The following is a 21959-nucleotide window of genomic DNA, read 5'->3' as shown; positions in this document are numbered from 1 at the left end:
GTATTATTTTTAAATGGAAATGTGTGATGGAAGGAAGGGGAAACTATCTCCATTGTGAAGAAAATGTATATAATAAGGACAATAATTCTATAAATTAACATTTAGATTATGTCTCCCATGTATCTAGAAGGTAGAGTGGTTATATATAAGACTTAAACATATAGCGTTGATTGGTTTTAGCAGGAATTAAATTTAACCTATGTTTTATTATATATAGAGGTCCTTCAACAAATAATTTCACTTACAAATTTGGTGACAAACTATTTCTCACATTAAAAACTTTGAAGTTCAATTCACAATAGCTAGACTGTGGAACCAAACTAGATGCCCTTCAATAGATGAATGGATAAAAAAAAAATATGTGGCATTTATACACAATGGAGTATTCCGCAGCACTAAAAAATGACAAGATCATGGAATTTGCAGGGAAATGGATGGCATTAGAGCAGATTATGCTAAGTGAAGCTAGCCAATCCTTAAAAAACAAATGCCAAATGTCTTCTTTGATATAAGGAGAGCAACTAAGAACAGAGCAGGGAGGAAGAGCATGAGGAAAAGATTAACATTAAACAGAGATGAGTGGTGGGAGGGAAAGGGAGAGAGAAGGGAAATTGTATGGAAATGGAAGGAGACCCTCAATGTTACACAAAATTACATATAAGAGGTTGTGAGGGGAAAGGGGGGAAAAAACAAGGCGGAGAATTGAACAACAGCAGATGAGGTAGAGAGGGAAGATGGGAGGGGAGGGGAGGGGGGATAGTAGGGGATAGGAAAGGTAGCAGAATACAACAGTCACTAATATGGCATTATGTAAAAATATGAATGTGTAACCGATGTGATTCTACAATTAGCATTTGGGGTAAAAATGGGAGTTCATAACCCACTTGAATCAAATGCATGAAAGATATGTCATGAGCTTTGTAATGTTTTGAACAACCAAAAAAAAAGAAAAACTTTGAAGTAAATTCAACAAGGTCGTACCTGTTGAATAGGAAATGGTAAGAATTTGTCTTTACAATCTTAATTATTTATATATTTTAAATAAATTTTATTAAAGCTATAATCAACATTGCTTTCAATGTTACAGATCAAGTTATAAATTCCTGAGGGGATTCCCAGCATGATGTTGTCATTAAAAGAGTCCTTCATCCTTTTGATTCTATCCCCAGTGGATGATCTTGTCCTGCGCATTATGCAAACCCCAGGCAGAAAGGAGGAGAACGACAAACCCAGATCCCGAAGTTCTCACTGACCCCGGGAGAACACAGCAGAGGTGATCTAAAGTGCAACAGGCAGGGCAGAGGACAATCACAGGCAGAAGCCTCACCGAAGCAGGGGAGGAACATTCGGAAACAGGAGCGGGCAGGGGAATCTACCATTGCTATCCGTTTTGTGGGGTGGGGTTCCCTCGAAGGAGAACCAGGCCTCCCTGAGAAGGAGGCCTAGTGATTTCTGGGGATGAGAGACTTTTGGGCCAAGATGAGGATGCAGGGGGATTAGAATATATTAGGATGGGGTTGATGGATAGAATCACAGTGGGACTCGCCAAAGCTGAGAAAAGGGGAGTGGGTAGTGCACTAAAAAAGATAGGGGTCCTGGTTTGGGATTGGGCATTTGTCTATCTTCCTCTACATGCAAGTTATGATTAGCAGACCTTGACCTCCACCCAACTTGGTAAAAGTTATGTTGGTGTTGTAACTGCCTGGGGGTCCCAGGAAGTCTTGCCTGTGGGCCTGACCATGTGGTAAGACTGAAGGGCAAGATTGCCCAGGAAGTTTGCGGGAGTTCTATGTTGATGGGTACTATTGTGTTGAGCTGTTATATCTCACTTTGTTCATAAATCACTGTTAACAATAGTGTTTTGTGAGTATGAAATATCCTTTTTATGAGATTGTGAGCTAAACTGTTTAGACTCAATTTCTGGGAATCTTTGGCATTCTTCTCTGAATTCGGGACATGCCCTATTCCACTTGTGAAACAGTTGCTGGAGTGTGTGGTTCTATTTGGCTGTGACTGGAACTTGTTTCTTTGAGCTCCCTTTGTATTGTGAGGCTCAGTGTTCCAAGTTCTCTTGGCCCTAGGGTCCTTGGCTGATGACTGCTTTGTAACCACATATTTCTAGCCAATATGACTGCAAAGTAACAGAGCTTACCAGTATCATTCAGTATCTCAGACTGAGCGATCACTTTAAGAAAAAAAAGGCTGAACTTATGACTCAAAAGCAGACTTTTGGCATACTTGGGAAAGGAAAGTATCAAAGTAGCCAAGAGAAAGAAGAAAGAATGTGAACAAGTTCAAATTGCAGCTTTCCATTCTTCATAGCTAGCCAATGTGGCCCCTTCTAAATTTCTGTTCTTTGAGTTTTTAAACTAAAGTCTTTGTATCTGAAAACATTATTTTGAACTAGGATTTTCCAATGCCAAACTGGGAGTAATTTTATGAGTTTAGAATTTGAGGAGCACTGGCATTAGTTCTTCATTAAAGGTCTGGTAGAATTCAGCTGAGAATTTATCTAGTCTCAGGCTTTTCTTTGAAGGCTGTTTATTATTGTGTCAATTTTATTGCTTGTTATTTTTCTGTATAGGTTTTCTGTATCCTTTTGGTGCAGTTTTTTGGGTCATATGTGTCTAGAAATGTGCTCATTTCTTTTAGAATTTTCCTTTTTGTTGGAGTTTTCAAAATAGTCTATAATGATCCTCTGGATTTCTATGATGACTGTGTTGGATCTCCTTTTTCATCTATAATTTCATTAATTTGGAACTTTTTCTATTTTGGTTAGTTCAACTCTAATCTTACTTATTTTCTCCCTTCTGCTCTTTTTGGAATTGGTTTGTTCCTGTTTTTAAAGGGCCTTTGAAATGCATCATCCAGTTGTTTACTTGTTTTTTTTTTTTTTCTCATTTCTCAATGTAGTCCACTTAGCTGTAAACTTTCCTCCTTGAACTATCTACATAGTACCCAAGTAATTCTCATGTTTTGTAACTCTTTTTTTCTTTGATCTTAAGAATTTTTAATTTCTCCCCTGATTTTTCTATGGCATTCATAGTTCAAAAGTTTATTGTTCAACCTGCATATGTTTATATTGTTTCTGTAATTTTTCTTAGTATTGATTTCTAATTTCATTCCATTATTAACTGATAAGATGCAAGGAATTATACTGATTTTTTTATGTTTGCCAAGACTTGCTTTGTGGCTTAAAATATGATCTACTTTGGAAAAGATTCTATTAACAGCTAAGAAGAAAATGAATTTAAGTATTGTTGGATGAAATATTCTATAGATGTCTGTTAGACCCATTTGGTTTAAAATATATTTTAGGTCCAAAGAGTCTTTACTGAGTTTATGTCTAGATGACCTATCTATTGGTGAGAGTAGTGTATTGAAATCACCTCATATTATTGTATTGGGGTCCATCTGAGTCTAGAATTCTAAAAGTGTTTATGTAATCAGGTGTACTGATATTTGGGGCACAAATATTTACTATTGTTATGTCTTCTTGTTGAATTGTCCCTTAAACAGTATGAAATGACCTTATTTCTTCTGGTTAATTTTGACTTGAAATTTGCTTTGTCAGGCATGAGAGTAGCTACTCCTCCTTTATTTCAGGATCTGTCTGCACAGAATATCATTTTCTATCCTTTCACTTCTAGTCTGTGACTGACAGTCCTTGCCTGTGAGAGTCTCTTGCAAACAACATACAGTTGAGAATTTTGAATCCATTCTGTCAGTCTATATCTTTTAATTGGAGAATTGAGGCTATTTACATTCAGTGTTACTCTAGAGAGATGTTTATTAACCCCTGCATTTTGATTTATTTATAATGTTCAATTCAGCCCTATTTCTCATTTGATTAGCTACTCTTCTAATGAGATTCATCCATTTGTGAGCTCTGGAGTTTGTTTCTAATTTTTTCTGTGTGTAGTGTTTAAGTATTTTCTGTAGTGCTGGTTTAGGGGTCATGAATTTTTTAGTTTCTGCTTGTAAGGTTTTTATTTATTCTTCAATTCTGAAAAATAAATTTATATTGGGGCACAAATATTTTTTAAAATTCTTTATGAAACTATATTTTAAATGAAGGGATAGCTTTGCTGGATATCAAACCTTGGGAGTTATTTTCTTTTTTTATTGTTTTTTTTAAAAAATTAAAAGACAGCAGAATACATTACAATTCTTATTTCACATATACAGCACAATTTTTCATATCTCGGTTGTATAGAAAGTATGTTGACACTAATTCATGTCTTCATACATGTACTTTGGATAATGATGTCTATCACATTCCACCATCCTTGCTATCCCCAGAAAGCAGTATGGAGATTCCTTGGAAATCTGGGAATGGAACCACCATTTGACCCAGCTATCCCTCTCCTCGGGCTATACCAAAGGACTTAAAAATAACATACTACAGAGACACAGCCACATCAATGTTTATAGCTGCACAATTCACAATAGGTAAAATGTGGAGTCAACCTAGATGCCCTTCAGTGGATGAATGGATTAAAAAAATTTGGCATATATACACAATGGAATTTTACTCAGCAATAAAAGAGAATAAAATCATAGCATTTGCAGGTAAATGGATGGCATTGGAGAAGATAATTCTAACTGAAGTTAACCAATCCCAAAAAAACAAATGCCAAATGTTTTCTCTGATATAAGGAGGCTGACTCATAATGGGGTAGGGACGGGGACATGGGCCGAATAGATGAATTCTAGATAGGGCAGAGGGGTGGGAGGGAGTTATTTTCTATTTTAGAGTTTGTGCTGGAAATCAGAAGTGATTTCTGACCACTAAATATGACCTAATGTTTTTTCTCTTAAAAGCTTTTAAAATACTATCTTGGGTTCTGTATACTAGCTATTTTAAATTGTAACATGTTATGGAAAAGTTCTTTTTTGATCTTGTCTATTTGAGTTTCTGAATGTGTCCTGCATCTGGATGTCCATCTCCTTCCCAAGGTTTTTTCTTGTATTATTTTCCTGAAAAGTTATCCATTAACCTGTATCTCAGATCCCTCTTCATTTGCAATGATTTTTAAATTTGATCTCTTAATGTTGTCCCAGAGTTCCTATATATTCTCATTGTGGCTTTACTTACTTTCTTTTCTTTAATACTGTTAGAATATTTAAGGCTGGCTGCTTTTGTCATCTAGCTCTGAGATTCTGTCTTCTATGTACTGTACTCTTGGAGACTTTGAACTGTTAATGTGATTTATTGTCTTTTATTTCCACAATTTCTTTTTTGGTTCTTTTTAAATATATCTACTAAATTTCTCATTCATATCTTATACTGACTTACTAAATCCATCCATGGGTTTCTTGTATTTCTTGCATTTCTATGTTGAGATTTGTGCATACATGGGGATGGATTTCTCTTCCACTTTTATGTGAGGACCTTTTTTGGAAAAAAGCCTTCTCTTGATTAATTAATTGTTCTGGGATTATATAGGGTATTGTGAATTGTTGAATATATTTTCAAGTGGGTTTTGTTTTATTATTTCCCTCCTAGTTCTTTGGGGGTGATTAGTGTACTTTGATCAGTATGTATTGTGTTACAGCTTGAAGATCCTAACTTCTCTGTATAGATTGCAATTGTGTTGTATAGGGCAGGGTATATGAGGTACACCCTCTGTGACTGCTCTTCTAAATTCGACAATTCTGTATGATATAAAGGTATGTGATTGATCTCGATGAAGGCCCCTTGTTGGTGTAGTGGCCGTAGTCTGTGTTATTTCTCTCTGCTGTTGCTATAGGAGCAGATGTCCATGAGTGGGACCCAAGGGTTCTCCCTCAGCAGTTTCTACTTGGGGTCTGGTTGTCTGGTTAGGGGTTTTGTCTGCTATTGTCTTTGTGTCAAATTATTCCTGAAGTTCAAACATGGTTCAGTTGTGTGGGAAGGAAGGCTGCGATGTCTCTTAGGTGGGTTGGTGGTGTAGCTCAGCAGCACAGCATCTACTCCAAGAACTCATAGTGTCACACTAGATTCTTAGCACCTCACAAAAAAGGGAAATAAATAATATCAAGGAGCAGTAGCAAAGAATATACAACATTTAAAAAATATCAGGTGCCTATTATGACATTCATAACACTAATGACCATAAAAACAGGATGGTGAGGTCAGCAGTTAACAACAGGAGCAATAACAAACTACCCTGAACTAGATATAACATTTAACACCAGGAGTCAACTATAACATTCACAGTGCTAACAAACACAGCCACATGAATTCTAGGGGCAGAAATTATATAAACTAAATAGTTCTGAAAGATGATAAAAAAAATACATGTATAGTTCATTAAGAAAAGAGAAAATAGGTAGAAAGGCAAGAGAAAGTTCAGATTATTCAAAAGGTAAAAAAAAAAGAATAAGTAGAAGACAGGTAGCAATTGAAGGTCATAAAGAAGGAGGATAAAATAAAGAAATAAAAGAAATCAAATAACGAGAGAGAGAGAGAACAACAATTTGGCTACTAGGGAGAATAAAGGAAAGAAAGAGTAAGAAACAAAAACAAAACAAAAACAAACCACTGACCCTCAAAAAATAAAACATGCTGACACAGCGGCTCACTTCTGTAATCCCAGCTGCTTGGGAGGCTGAGGCAGGAGGATGGCAAGTTCAAAGCCAGCCTCAGCAAGAGAAGGCAGTAAGCAACGCAGTGAGACCCTTTCTCTAAATAAAATACAAAATAGGGCTGGGGATGTGACTCTGGGGTTGAGTGCTCCTGAGTTCAATCCTCAGTACCTGCACCCCCCAATCAAAATAACAAAAGTATGATAACAAGAAAAAAAATGATATAAAAAAGAAATACATTTGCTCACGCACGCGCACTCACACACACACACACACACACATACACACACACACACACACACCAGTCAGAAAATACAACAACAAAAAATCCTTAACAAAAATGAAAGAATTGTCTCTAATTAGGTGGTTGAAATTGTGGACACATATGGATATTCATTGCCTATGCTGAACTTCCCTTATTTATATTTCTTCCTGGGCAATGCACTCCTTTTAGGGAGCAAGAAAAGCAAGGGCTTTTCTCCTTTTGTGCTGTTCACCAAGCTGCCAGCTGTAGTGGCCTGAAACCAAAACTGGTTGAAATGGCTCTCAGCTTCCCTGCTACCAGTACAAGCTAGGATGGAATGGGAAGTACCATCTATTGGAGTTTTGTCTGGACAGATTAGATTAATGCACTCCCCGAGCAGGGCTGATGCAGAATTCCAAATGGAAAGTTCCAACAGCTGTTATCTAGCTTAAATCATAAGTTTGGGACTTTGTCCGGTGGTATCTACTCTGGAGAGATTAGATCAACACACTCATAGGATTGGACAGATGCTGATCTCTGCTGGGCATCTAGAATTCAGGGGCCTCCTCCAAAAATCTACTTATAAGATGGAGTATCCATTACTGTCCTGGGTGAAGGGGGCATGGTAAGTCTGGCACACTCCACCACCCACAAATATGGTCTTCCATGGCTCAGTTCCCAAATGTAATCATGCATGCCTGTTTAGTTTCCTGACTCTCTTTAGCTGGTCTTGTGAGCCACCAGACTAAACGGGAAAGCAAGTTGGTTCCTCCTCCTTATCTCTGACATGAATCCTTCTGAGTACAAACTTATCAGTGCCTGTTTCAGCTGTGTTCTGCCAGGTATACCCTAAGCCACAGGGTAGGTGCTAGCTGGGACAGTGTGGCAATATTTGCTGTGATCTCCCATAGCAGCAAACTCCAGCATGACCTCCTCAAGATGGCTCCCCACTCAACCCTCTGTTTATAATTTGAGATACACAGAGTGCTTTTCAAACACGAGGCCATTTAGCCTCTGATCCAGCTAAGTTCAGGCTGGCTTTCTGTTCTACCAGTGTTTCTGTGCCAAATTTGTCCATTGTATTCCTCTCTTTCCATTGGTGTTATCCCAGCCCTATGTGGTGAGCTGGCACTGCTGCTGGGATTGGCTTGGCTCCAGCACACTCTTTCTTGTCCTCTGTTTGAAACACCAAAATATTAGGGTCTCTCTGAGTCTCTGTCCAATATTGAATGTCTGTGAGTCACCCACCTCTCTGAGAAGCAGTATTTCTACTGCTTCAGTTCTGAGCCACATCTAGGAAGTGCAGGCTTCCTCTACTTTGCCATCTTTGCTTCTCTGGAGGTTTATTTTTGAAGACATAATTATGAACTTCTGAAGAGTGACAGTCAGGATCCAGTTGAGATTTTCATCCATCTGGTCTTTATCTGACTCTCCCTCTCAGGTTATTTGAATAATTTTTCTTTCTGTTTTTTAAATCGACTTACTTTGCAAAGAGCTACATACTCAAAGTCCTCAAAGTGGGTAGAAAAATATGGTTATTTTATGGAGTGTTGTCAAATACTGATCTAGAATTCCCAAGCTCTACTCCTGTCCAGATATTTCTACTTCCTGGATGGTACTATTCCTAGAAAAAGATAATAAGTAAATAAACAAATAAGATCCGAAGCATGCCAATCCATGTTATTCTCTGGTAAACCCCACATCAAAATTCAAAACCCCAAATATTGCCTTTTATTTCTAGTTATTGTGAAAATTGGGTAACTCATATCCTGTACTGAAAGTATACTTTAAAATTTGTTTCCTCCTATGATATTGATAAAGTATGACTAAATGAAACTAGTTTTTTTACTTTGGAAATGGGAAGCCAACTGAAATATTAGGATATACTTCTTTTTTATTCAATGCAAGTATTACTAGATTTTTGCATATGACCTAGTGCATTTTAAAAATTTTTTTTTAGTTTTAGGTGGACACAATATTTTTTTATTGACTTTAAAAAGAAATTTTAATTGCATTATAATTATTATTACATATATACAGCACAATTTTTCATATCTCTGCTTGTATATAAAGTATGTTGACACCAATTTGTGTCTTAATACATGTACTTTGGATAATTATCTATTTAATTACTTATTTTTAATTTCTAAAAAATTTTTTTGCATTGCTACAATATTTTTATTTTATTTTATTTTTTATGTGGTGCTGAGAATCGAACCCAGTGCCCTGTGCATGCTAGGCAAACATTCTACCACTGAGCCACAACCCCAGCCCCTAACCTAGTGCATTTCATCTTTATCATTGTACTCATTAAATTGAAATAAGGCAAAATGTTTTATATAACTAGCTCTCTTTCTCCATTTGCTTTTTTTTTTGTTTTAGATATACATGACAGTAGAATGTATTTTGACTTATTAAACTTACCTGGAGTATAAGTTCCCATTCTTGTGGTTGTACATGATGTGGAGTTACACTGGTCATGTATTCACATATAAACATAAGAAAGTTATGTCTGATTCATTCTACTGTCTTTCCTATTCCCATACCACCTCCCTTCCCTTCATTTCCCTTTATCTAATCCAGTGAACTTCTATTCTCTCCATCTATCTCTTACCCTTATTGTGTGTTAGCATCTACATATCAGAGAGAAACATTCGGCCTTTGTTTTTTTCGGATTAGCTTCTTTCACTTAGCATAGAACTAGTCTCCAGTTTCATCTGTTTACTGGCAATTCATTTGCTTTTTTAAAAAAAATAATTTTTAATTTCTTTTAGTTAGTTATACATAACAGTAGAATGCATTTATTCACTTTGGTATATCATACATGAATGTGGTATAATTTCTCATTTTTCTGATTGTACATGTTGTAGAATCACATTGGACATGCAGTCATATCTGTACATAAGGTAATAATGTCTATTTCATTCCACTATTCTTCCTATCCCCAAATCCCCTCCCCTTTCTTCACTCTTTTCTATCTAAAGTTACTCTATTCTTCCCTAGCTCCACGCCCCCCACCCCTTATTGTGAATTAGCATCCGCATGTCAGAGAAAACATTCAGCCTTTGATTTTGGGGGGGATTGGCTTATTTCACTTAGCATGATGTTCTCCACCTCCATCTATTTAACAGCATCATTTGCTTTTTTTAAAGCATTAAAAATGACAATTTTAATGATGCCATATATATATTTATATTTGCATAAAAATCTAGTCATATTTGCTTTAAATCAACAAGAAATATATATCAGATTATTTCTCTGAATGAAAACTGGTTTCAGTTAAATTTCTAAATGTATAGTTGATATCATAGAAAAAGTCCATTTTTTTAGAGAGAGAGAGAGAGAGAGAGAGAAAGAATTTTTTAATATTTATTTTTTAGTTTTCGGCAGACACAGCATCTTTGTTTGTATGTGGTGCTGAGGATCGAACCCGGGCCGCACGCATGCCAGGCGAGCGCGCTACCGCTTGAGCCACATCCCCAGCCCAAAAGTCCATTATTTTTAATGCTACATGCAATAAAATGAGTATGTTTTCAACTGCATAAGAACCACTGTGTAAAATATGGGTATATATCTCTTTACTATAAAAATGTATAAAAGATTTAAAGGCAGCATCAAAATGTTAAAACAGTTTGTCTCTAAAAGATATACTGATGTGTTTTATTCTATTTAATCTTAAAGGAATCGAGAGTTGATAGAATTAATTCACCTTCTTATTAAAGTTTTAAATAGAATGTGAAGTTAATACTGACAGAAAATGCTAAAATCTAACTTTATAGTTGGTCTTAGATGATTCATTAAGAAATCTTGATTTATAGATGAGCAAAAAGTCTCTAAGAGACCTGAACATTTTTAAAGCTTCTCAATTGTTTAGGGACAAAATAAAGGCTTCAATTTAGCTCTGTGGATTGATTATTATAACTAAACTTTTTCTTAAAAAATATATAGGGTGGAAAATTGAATGCAAATATAAAGAAGAAACAATTTAATTAGTGGTCAATTATTTTGAGTTCTCAAACCATCTTCTGTTTATAGTAAGGGTAATTTTCTGATGTTGCTTCTTACATAATCATAAAATGTGATTTATGCCTTGCTTTTCTCATCCTGACTAAATTTGATAAGGGAATTACTTGATAGTCAAAGATGTCTACCAGCATTGTCAACAGAAGGAAGCCAGCTATGGAAGAGAAGCTAAATTGTAGCTGAAACCTCTTGAGAAGAGGTTCCTTTCTTTTCAGTGAGGTCTTTGTGCTGGTGCTGGGGCAGACATTATCCAGGGAAATCCTTGCCTCCAGAAATGATCAGCAATAGTAACTTTGTTACTTCACTTGTCTTTCTTGGCCTCATCTGGATGGTCCAATGGGGTTGAAATCCAAATGTAGTTTACATCAGTCTTTAAAAGGCATTTCTCTACTCTATTAATGTAATAAAATTCCTTCTAAACTCCCACTAGATTTATTTTCCATAAGCAAAACATCCAGGCTTTTATGCCCACATTCTGAGAAAGAACAAATGAACCCTATGCATACCCTTTTCATTTTTACTATTGTCATGTCACTTTGTAGAAAGATATCAGACTCAATGTAAAAAATTTTTACTTTTGTTGACTTTTCATCCGTCTTTGAATCCTGGAGCAAGAATCAGTTATTAGATAAAATGCAACAGCTCAATATAGACCCCTCTGTTCCAGATGATTATGCAAAAGCAGGGACTGAGCTGTGAGAGTGTTCTTGGGTAGATAAGAAAATGTTTACCAGCTCACTAAAATAGGATTATGTTCTGGGCATTCTTTTGGATAAACATTTTTTTTCCCTCTTATCCACCAAAAAGAAAAGACCTATGTTCAGATAATATGGATTTATTATCTGGAATCAGGAGTGGCCTTAGAGAACTATTAATCCTATTCTATAATCACTGCCAGAAAAAAAGAAGATGGCTGGGGCTTGGGGCTCAGTGGTAGCGCTTGGCTAGCTTATGTGAGGCTCTGGGTTTAACTCTCAGCACCCCATATAAATAAATGAATAAAATAAAAGGTCCATCAACAACCAAAAATAAAAAAAAAAGAGAGAAGATGGCTGCAGATCAATTATTCCAAAATCAAGGTCTTTATTTTTGGTAGTTATCTCTCCTGGCTTATAGTTGATAGTTCTGTTTTTTTACTTTCCTCAAACTGAGAGCAACCTAGAATGCTCCTTTCTCTTGCAAAGGAGAGAAGATATAAATCCAGAGAATACCTCTGGGTCAAGATGGCTAAGTGAGCAATCATGTTTACTTCCCCAAATGCCATATTCACCTTCTCTATGCATAAACACAACTGATTAGAATAGGTTCTAGGAATTTGAGAATATGAATAGTAATAAGAGAACAATAAGATATTGTATTATTCTAATGCATTGCCTTTTTAAAAAATTTGTTATGCACATATGTGTTTTATGATAACTTTGCTTAAGCAGAATAATCATCACCCCAACCACTCTAGGTAATAGAAGTACTTGGAAAAAAAATGGAGTGACAATTTTTGAAGGAAAACAAGCCTATAGGTGGAATATATTACAGAAGACAAATTTATAGGTAAAGTGGCTCAGTGGTAGAGTGCTCTCCTAGAACATGTAAGACACTGGTTTCAATCCTCAGCACCACATGAAAATAAAATAAAGGTATTGTGTCCATCTACAACTAAAAAATAAATAATTTTAAAAATCCTATGGAAAGAAGCTTTGAAAAGAAAATAGAATTGCCAATAGAGCTACGAAATGTGAGAGACACACATTTTACTATAATATCTGCATCTGTATTTATGACTCCTGAGCTAAGGCAATAAGACTTTATAATTTTTGTTTTCTCAATCAGTAAAATTATAATGATAATATTACTGTGTTTATTGAACAAAATACTAGGAAAATAACTAAGTTGGCTATTTAAGAGTTGCGTTTAAGGCTTATCAATAATAAATACAATTCAAACTTAAATTCTCATAGATGTATAAGAGGGTATCTTTGGGGTTTTTCTTATTCAAGATGTTGAACACATGGGAGCACTATTAAATCTTTTCCCATCTTCATTCAGAAAGGGAGTGTGAAAAGCTTTGAAAAAGTTTGGCACAAATTAAGATCTGTGTAGAAACCAAACAGCTGGCTTCATAACTACTAAATAAGACTTGTCGTGCTAGCTTAATGAACCTGGTAATTTTAAGTTGTTTTCTCAACTTTTATCTGTGAGACAAAATGGGCGACTCAGAGTGCAATAATAAAAAATTGTTTTGTCTCCTTGCAAGATACCTATTTGAAAAGCTTAATTCTGTAGTTCATTAGGAAGAAGATGCTTTATCCCAATGTAGTAAGAGTAAAGTCAAGTCTAATTTATGCCTGATCTTCAAATATTGGCACTTAAAAGTAAAAAAAAAAAAAAATTCAGTGACTAAATCTTCCATCGATTAGTAACAATGCCTGAGGTAATAATTATTTTATTTAGGCATTTTCAATTATATTTAACCATATATTTCTGAGAAGATGTTCTTGGTTGTCTGCTGGGCACATTTTTGCAATCTATTAAATACAAAAAGACATTTATTGCCTAATAAAAATTAATAATAAAACTTACTCTCATTGGGAGTGCAATATTTAACAGTTGTAGTTTTAATACTCTTGAATATTTCTAGTCTTGGAGCTATACAAATATAAGTGTCATGAATATTTTTGTCTCTTGGTGTCCATGTGCATGTATTTTTATTAGGCATATAGATTGAGCATTCCTAATCCAAAAATCTGAAGTCCACAATGACCTAAAATACAAACTTTTTGAGCCCTGACATGAATACCATAAGCCCTGAATGATTCCACATTTGTCCTTATGTGGTGGGTCACAATCAAAATGTGGACAAACTAGAAACAGAAAATTACTTCTTTAGAATATAGGTATAAGAACTGAAACCCAGGGAATTTCATACTTAGACTTGGGTCCCTCGTTGTGTTTATGAAAATATTCCAAAATCCAAAAAGATCTGAAGTCTGAAATACTTCTAGTCCCACACATTTTAGATATTTTCCAAAGTGGTCATCCCAGGTTTTCCTCCCTTGCTCCTCATCCTGACACTTGTGTCAGCTGTTTGGCAATTATGTATTGTTGTCCTAAGTTGGTCTTAACTGACACTTCTGATGTGACTAAGAAGTTTGAGCACCTTTTCATGTATTTATTAACTAGTTAGACAGCCTATTTTGTAAAGTGTTTATTAAAGTTTTTTGCCCATTTAAAAATCTGTGTTATCTGTCCTTGTAGAAGTTCTTTTCGATTAATACATGAGTTCCTATGTAAGATATTATTATTTTTTCCTAAGATATGGTTTACATTTCTCACTCTTAATGATACAGTTCAATGAAAAAAATCCTTTCATACTATATGTCAACCTTTTCTTTATTATTTGATCTCTTGATACTCGTTTTCCAAACATGTTCCTTTTTTATTTTTTTCCAACCTAATAAATAGTAACTTTAACTAATGGCTCGAATCAGAAACTTAGGAGTCATCTTTTGGTTTCTCCCATTTTATAGTTCTGCTTCTCCCACTATACATGGCTCACCAGCTATTACCTGGACACCTCTCCAATCTCATCTCATACAACCAACTCCTTCTCTCATGGAGTCTGTTTAAGAAATATTTTCCTACCCAGGGTCTAAAAAACTAATATGTTGGCAGGTTTTCCCCTTGGTTCTTTGATGCAGTTATTTTAATGTCTTTTAGCTTTCATTTTTTCTATTGAAGGGCAGATAACAAACCTATTATTGCTCCATCAAGAGCGATGCTTCTTTCTCATCTGTCTCTATTTCTTCAAGATTTTCTATCTATCTTTGGTCTTCCACAGTCTCACCATGATATGCTTATGTGTGATTTTATTTAAATTTTATCTGCTTGGTTTTTATATTGGCTCTTGAATCTTTCATCAGTTTTGGATAATACTTGGCCATAATCTATTCAAATATTATTTATGGTCTATTTTCCCTCTCTCTTTCTGGGATTTTCACTTCACCTATGATCAATATTTTCAGAGTCCTATGTCTCTTACATTTTAAAACTATTCTCCATATTTTAAAAATTTCATGATTTAGTCTGAATATTTTATGGTATATTCTTTCTTTTCACTATTCCTTTATTAGTTGACTCTATTCTGCATTCAATTCAGAGTCATTTGTCTTTTTTTTTTAAAAAAAAACAATTTCTATATGATCTTCTATTTTTCCAACATACTAATTGTTATTTTATAACTTGTGCCTGAAACTGTAGTATCTGAATATGCTGTGTACCTAATCATTTTTTACATTTTTCTCAGTCTTTTGTCTTCAGGGAATATGTGATGATTTTTAATTGAATGCCAGATATTGCGAATTGAAAATAATTTAAGACATCTCAATAATTTGAGATGCTTTTGCAGCATGAAATTAAACTAATTATAGACTGGGTCTCAGTCTTTGTGAGAATTGATGTTATTTCCTGTATGTTCCTGGCTTATCTGGTTATTCCTAGTCTATCTCTTCAATAGTTTTAACTACAAGACAATAGTGTTTTCTTGGGCCCCTACTTTGATGAGTCCTGAACTAATTTCTTTTTTTCTTCCAAACTCTATGAGGCAGCTAAAAGCCTGAGTCAGGTTCTCAGCCTTTTGGCTGTCACTTGTAAATTGGCAAAGGCATGAAAATGGATATGCTGCACAAAATAACAAACTCATTTCTCAGCAATTCCATTCTAGTTAGGATCTTGGCTCCTGCAGTCTTGGCTGCCTTAATAGATCTTGGATACCTTCAGTCTGATTTTTTTGTTTTTTACATTCTATCCAAATTTTTTAGTTTTTCTCATTAGGAGAGTTGGTATAATACAAACTCTATAGACTGCTGTAATTGGAAGTGAAAATATCTTGTTATTCATTTGTTCAAGAAGTAGTTTTTGTACTTACAGTATATAAGGTACTATTGTTCTAGGCAATGGTAGTATAGTGTTTAAATGCTGTAGAAGGTATTCTCTTAATGGCACTCACGTTCTAGAACAGGCGAATAAAACATAAGCAAATGAGGTGATTTCAAGTTGTGATAAAGACTCTGAAGGAAATAAACAGCGGAAGAGCAGGTTATGGGGAGAAGGCTACTTTACACAGAGTAATCAGGAGAATCTTTTCCAAGGAGGTGACATTTGAACTGAGATATGAAAGATGTGAAAAGCTATGAAAAGAAGACCAAATAAAAAGTATGAAGGCTCTGAGGTAGAAAAGAGGCCAGTGTGGCTAGAACGTGGTGAGAGAAGGAGTTGGTTGTATGAGATAAGATTGGAGAGGTGTCCAGTAATAGCTGGTGAGCCATGTGTAGTGGGAGAAGCAGAACAATAAAATGGGAGAAATGACCAAAAAATGACTCCTAAGTTTCTGATTTGAGCTATTAGTTACTAATTTATTAGGTTGGAGAAATCCAAAAGAGGAACATATTTGGAGAACAAGTATCAAGAAATTAATTTTTACCTGGGCAGGGTGGTGTAAATCTGTAATCTGAGCTACTTGGGCAACATAACAAGAACTGGCCTCGGATAAAACCAACAATCTATTTTTGATATGTTAAGTTTGAGATGGCTGTTAGACACCCAAGAAGGGTTAAGGTTGGAGATGTAACATTGGGGTTCACTGGCAGAAAGATCATAACTAAAGCAGTGCAAATGGGTAAGTTCACCTAAAGAACTATTTTTTCCTTTTTCTTTTGGTACCAGAGATTGAACCCACTAAGCCACATCCCTGGCTCCTTTTATTTAAAACTTTTTATTTTGAGACAGGGTCTTGCTAAGTTGCTTAAAGCTTCTGTAAGTTGTTGAGGCTGGCTTTGAACTTACAATCTTCCTGCCTCAGACTTCCAAGCCGATGGCTTTACAGGTGTGCGGCACACCTAAGGAAATTATATAGAAAAAAAAGAGAGGAGAACATATATCAGGCCCTGGGAGATGGCCATATTTAAGGATTAATATGAGGGTAGGAGCAGCACAGGCAAAGGGAGAAAACCAAAAGAATTCATTGCCATGTAAGCTAAAAGTAGAAAGTGTTTCACGAAGAAGGGTAAAAAAGTAAAATAAGGAGTAAGAAATACTCATTGAATTTGACATACAGAAAATAATGGTGACTTTGAAAAAAACAGGCATCTTAAAGTGATGGGTTTAGAAGCCAGAACAGAATGTGCCAAAGAGCCAATGGAGACAGTGCTAGCAAGCTAAGAACTGAACTTAATATATAGTTATCACTCGCTAAACACCTAAGCAGGCAAAATTCCTAAACCAAATTTAAATATATAGTGTCCTCATAAGAAATAACAATTATCAGATACTCCTCCCCCCCCCCCAAAAAAAAAGAGAAAACTGAAAAGTGGAATAGTATGCAGAGGGGCTCCTGGGAGCTTAGGTCATAATTGACACATAGAAACAGAACAGGTGACCTTGGACTATCCAAAGAAGGAAATGGGAGCCAAGATTCATGCCTAAAACTGGTACTCTTTGATAAGCTGCATCTTGGAGAGAGAAAATTGAAAACTCAAGATATTATCCCAAGGAGAAAGCATAAGAGCTGCCTCTGTGTTTGTGTTGTTGTGGTTGCTTTGCTTTCTGTTGGAGTAGACCTGGCCTGGGTGTAATCTGATAAACTAAAAGTACAAGTCTGTGCAGTTATTGTTTTCAGAGTCTGATTTATAACACCTGGGTGGCACAGTTATCCTAAACCAATAAATAAGCTTGAGAACCTATCCCAGGTGACTGATAATCCTGAACTGTGTGGCAGAAGCAAATACTCCTGGGGTTTTCTGTCCAGACTTTTGATTTAGAAAGTTTAAGAGGAAGGTCAGATAAAGTCATATTTAGACAGACTGAGTTTTCTGCTTAGATCTTAACAGAAAGATTAACTCCAAGATGTACTAACAGCAGAAGGAAACTTAAACCTAGAACAAAGGAATATAATGTAAGAAGCACTAGTGAAAAGGAAATTAATACTAAGTATGAAAAAAGAGAAACACGTACAGCAGTTATTTAAAGTAGAAGAGAATAGGGCAGGGATGTGGTTCAGTAGTACAGTACATGTTCAAAGCCCATGGTTTCATTCCCAGCACTGCCAAAATAATTCTAATAATAGTATAATAGAATAAATAAAATAAAACAACTCTAATAAATTATAAAACTTAGGGAATATGGGCACTCTTCTAGAAATACACAAATTTCCAAAATTATCTCAAGAAGTATGAAACTTAAGTATATGAAGGATTTTTTAACCCACCAAATCCATTTTTAAAAAATCTTTTTTGTGAGGTCTGATAATTTTTTAAAAAATAGATTTTCCTGTCTTAATCAACTTATTCCAGAGACTGAAAAAATGAAGTGTTCACAATTCATTTTATGAAACTGTTATAACATCAATACTAACATAGGAAAAATATTTTTAAATTATAGACTGATACCACTCATGAACATAATTAAAAACTACCAAGAAAATACATATGCAAACCAAATCTTGCAATTTATTAAAAACAATTATAACCAAGTTCGGTTTATCCTAAAGATGAAAAAATGGTCTAGCATTTTAAAATCCATTTATATGTATCACATTAGCAGATCAAAGTGGAGAGCAATTTCAATCATCTTAACAGATGGGAGAAAAAGCATTTAAAAAGAATGAATCACCCATTCATGAAAAAAGTCTTTTAGAAAATTATGAATAGAAGGGGGCTTCTTTAATCTGATTCTTTTTTTTAAACCTCCCAAACCCTAGAGCAAACATTGTTTTAAATAATAAAACATAGGGCTGGGGATGTGGGCTCAAGCGGTAGCGTGCTCGCCTGGCATATGTGCGGCCGGGGTTCGATCCTCAGCGCCACATACAAACAAAGATGTTGTGTCCGCCAAAAACTAAAAAATAAATATTAAAAATTCTCTCTGTCTGTCTCTCTCTCTCTCACCTCTCTCTTTAATAATAATAATAATAATAATAATAATAATAATAAAACATAGAAACTTTCCTTTTAAAATCAGCAACAAAAAGAATGTTCCTTTTGCTACTTTAATTCAATTATAGTCAGCAAGAAAAGACAAAAAAAAAAAAAAAGAATTAAAAAAATAAAGAAAAATCACTTATTCAGACTGGACACGATTGTCTACATAAGGTAATTCCAAAAAAATTTTAGATAAACTGTTAGAATTATTGTCCAGCAAGTTCAGATATCATCTAATACTTGATGCACAGATTTCTGGGTAATCTGCTTCCTACAGCTGAGGGTAGTAAGGGGGCCTGAAGGTGAGGAACTCTCTATAGGAGTATGAGGGCACTCTAATAAGATCAGGGTCTGACTTTCTCAGTTTCAGAGAGAACAGTCTCTCAGATCTTCATCAAGCCTTGACCATTGGAAAAATAGGTGTCAGGCTCCTTATGAGCAGATAATAAGGTTCGATAGTTGCATTTTTTATCCTGCCACATTTCAGGAGAGAGTGTTTAAGGCATTTTGAAATGTGACCAACTACACCCTCTGTGGGGTAATATGCATTTGTGCTTGTGGACATGATTAACTGTGACTCCACTGGAAACACTGGTTAGGACTAGTTTGTTTGGGTTAGATGCAGCATATTAGCTGAATACCCTCAGTAGGACAAATGGTTTTCCAGCAGTAGGACTGTTATCATATGAGGCTCTTCAAAAGGCTTAATGTTGCAAAGTTTCCTTTGAAATAAATTCGGGTTACTGAGGCACTTCTTTTTTGTCTTTGAAGATAAGAGCATAAGACAGGAGCTATTCAAAACTATTCACAAAATAAAAAACTTAGTCTTTGGCTTAGTTCAGACTGATACAATAAAAATATCATAAGCCAGGTGGCTTAAGTATCAGAAATTTATTTCTCACTGTTTTGGAGGATGGGAAATCTGAGAGCAGTGTGGGAGCATGGTTGGGTTCTGGTGAGGCCCCTCTTCCTGGTTTGCAGATGGCTGTCTTCTTGCTGTGTCCTCACAGTGGGGAGAAAAAGAAGGGAAGAAAGCTCTCTAGTGTCTCTTATAATAGCACTAATCTCATTATGAGGGCTGTACCCCAAGACTTAATTACCTCTCAAAAGCCCCATCTCCAAATACCATAACATTCAGGATTAGAATTTCAGCATATGAATTTGGGGAAACACAAACATTCAGGCCATAGCAGTCCTGCAAGATTGAATCCCAGTTGTTTCATTTATGAAGATCAGACGTGTAAATTTTTCTTCATCATTGGTATACTGCCAAGAGCATCGGAACTGGGCAGAGACAAACTTGGAATCTGAATTGTTATCTCTATTTATGCATGTATTATTAACTGTTTTCCAGGGTTTCCCCACCTCTGTGGATGATATAACCCATGCAATATTAGTTTCCCATTTATGTTTCTCCCCACTCCCCATCCCTAGATGGACAATGGAATAGTGATGAATTTTAATTTTGCTCTTAGAAAAGAGAAGGTAACTAATATTAATCATAGAAAATCCATGCGAAGCTTTTCTTTTGACGAAAGAGAAACCTAATAGTTCATAATCCAATTCAGATGCAGGATAATGCAATTGTGGTAAAGATGTTCTATTGTACCTCACTCAGTTGGACTTCAAGAATCAATCTCAGCTCCTAGAGCAGACTGGGTAGGAGAAAACAGAGTATATACACTGAATCCCTTGTACATTAAAACTGGGTGGTCCTAGATCAGATAAAGTAGCAATTTCCCAGGAACTGAAATCCTTTTGGAACAAAGCTCGCCACTCTCTTGGGAAAGAATTTCAGTTCAAATGCCTGATGGCATTCCTAGTAACCATCTTTAGTAAAAGGCTAGTTCTTTAAATTAAGGTTGTTTTTCAGATTAAAACTGGAAAGTACATGTTGGTTCTTAGGAGAACATCCTGATTTAAACCACCCCATTTTCCTTTGTTTAAAACACAGACTATCCATATTTGCCACTTACACCAATAATTCCCATTGTCTACTGCAAAAGGCAAATAAAATAGAAAAAGATAAAAACAATGAAATGTTTATACACCAAAAGAGGTGGCAAAACTGTGCTAATAGCTAATTCTTACCCAAGGACTCCTTAAAATGATCATGGTACTTTAGAGGTAACCCAAAATTTCTCTATTCAGTCTTTCAAAATGAAAATCATTTAATCAGATTTTTTCTGATTATAAATATAATCAATATTCATTGTAAAAAATTTAACTGCTCTAAAAATATAATTCCTTCTCTTAAATTCGTTTCCTCTGACTCAGCCAATATTCTTGTCTTACTTTTCTGAGCAAAATGAGGTGATTCCTTTCTTTTTTCAGCTCTACTCTATCAATACAGAATTAGTAGGTTCTGTTTTATTTGTTGGCTTGTTATATACAGAAAAACATCCCTATTAACTGAAGCATGTAAAGTCAATGGACAGGAAGGCTTCCACCAAGTTCTAAAAGCTTCAGATCTTGGTGCCTGCTGGCAAGAAAAAACCACGGATAGACTAAGTTTATGGAGGGGAAATAAGCTGTTAGGAAAACCAAAACATCTATGAATTCTTTTTCTCTGGCATTGTGGTAAGACAGGACATTATATTTTTTCATCTGTATTTCTGCAGCATGATTGGTTTGTGCCACTAATCACTACCTTCATGCTTAGTACTGCACTATTAATTGTAAATCTCTTCTATTTGAGAAAGAATTTTATTACATCATTCTTTCAGTGTGCATCTGTTATTTTTCTTATCATATTGTTTTAGTCAGCTTTTTAAGTGCTGTGACTTAAAGACCCGACGAGAACCATTTTAGGGGAGAAAAAGTTTATTTAGAGGGCTCACGATTTCAGAGGTCTCAGTTCACAGGCAGCGGGCTCCTTTCCTCAGGGCTTGAGTTAAGGCTGAACATCATGGCAGACGAGTGTGGCAGAGGGAAGCACTTCACATGATGATCAGGAAGTAGAGAGAGACTTCCACTCTCCAGATACAAAATATATACCCCCAAAGCACAGCCCCAATAACCCACCTCCTCTAGCCACACCCTACTTGCCTTCAGTTTCCACTCAGTTCCCATCACAGGATTAATTCACTGGTTGGATTAAGGCTCTCATAACCCAATCATTTCTCCTCTAAACCTTCTTGCATTGTCTCACA

This window comes from Callospermophilus lateralis, chromosome 9, assembly GCF_048772815.1.
Source record: "Callospermophilus lateralis isolate mCalLat2 chromosome 9, mCalLat2.hap1, whole genome shotgun sequence".
Classification (NCBI taxonomy): Eukaryota; Metazoa; Chordata; class Mammalia; order Rodentia; family Sciuridae; genus Callospermophilus; species Callospermophilus lateralis.
This window is presented reverse-complemented; position numbering follows the sequence as displayed.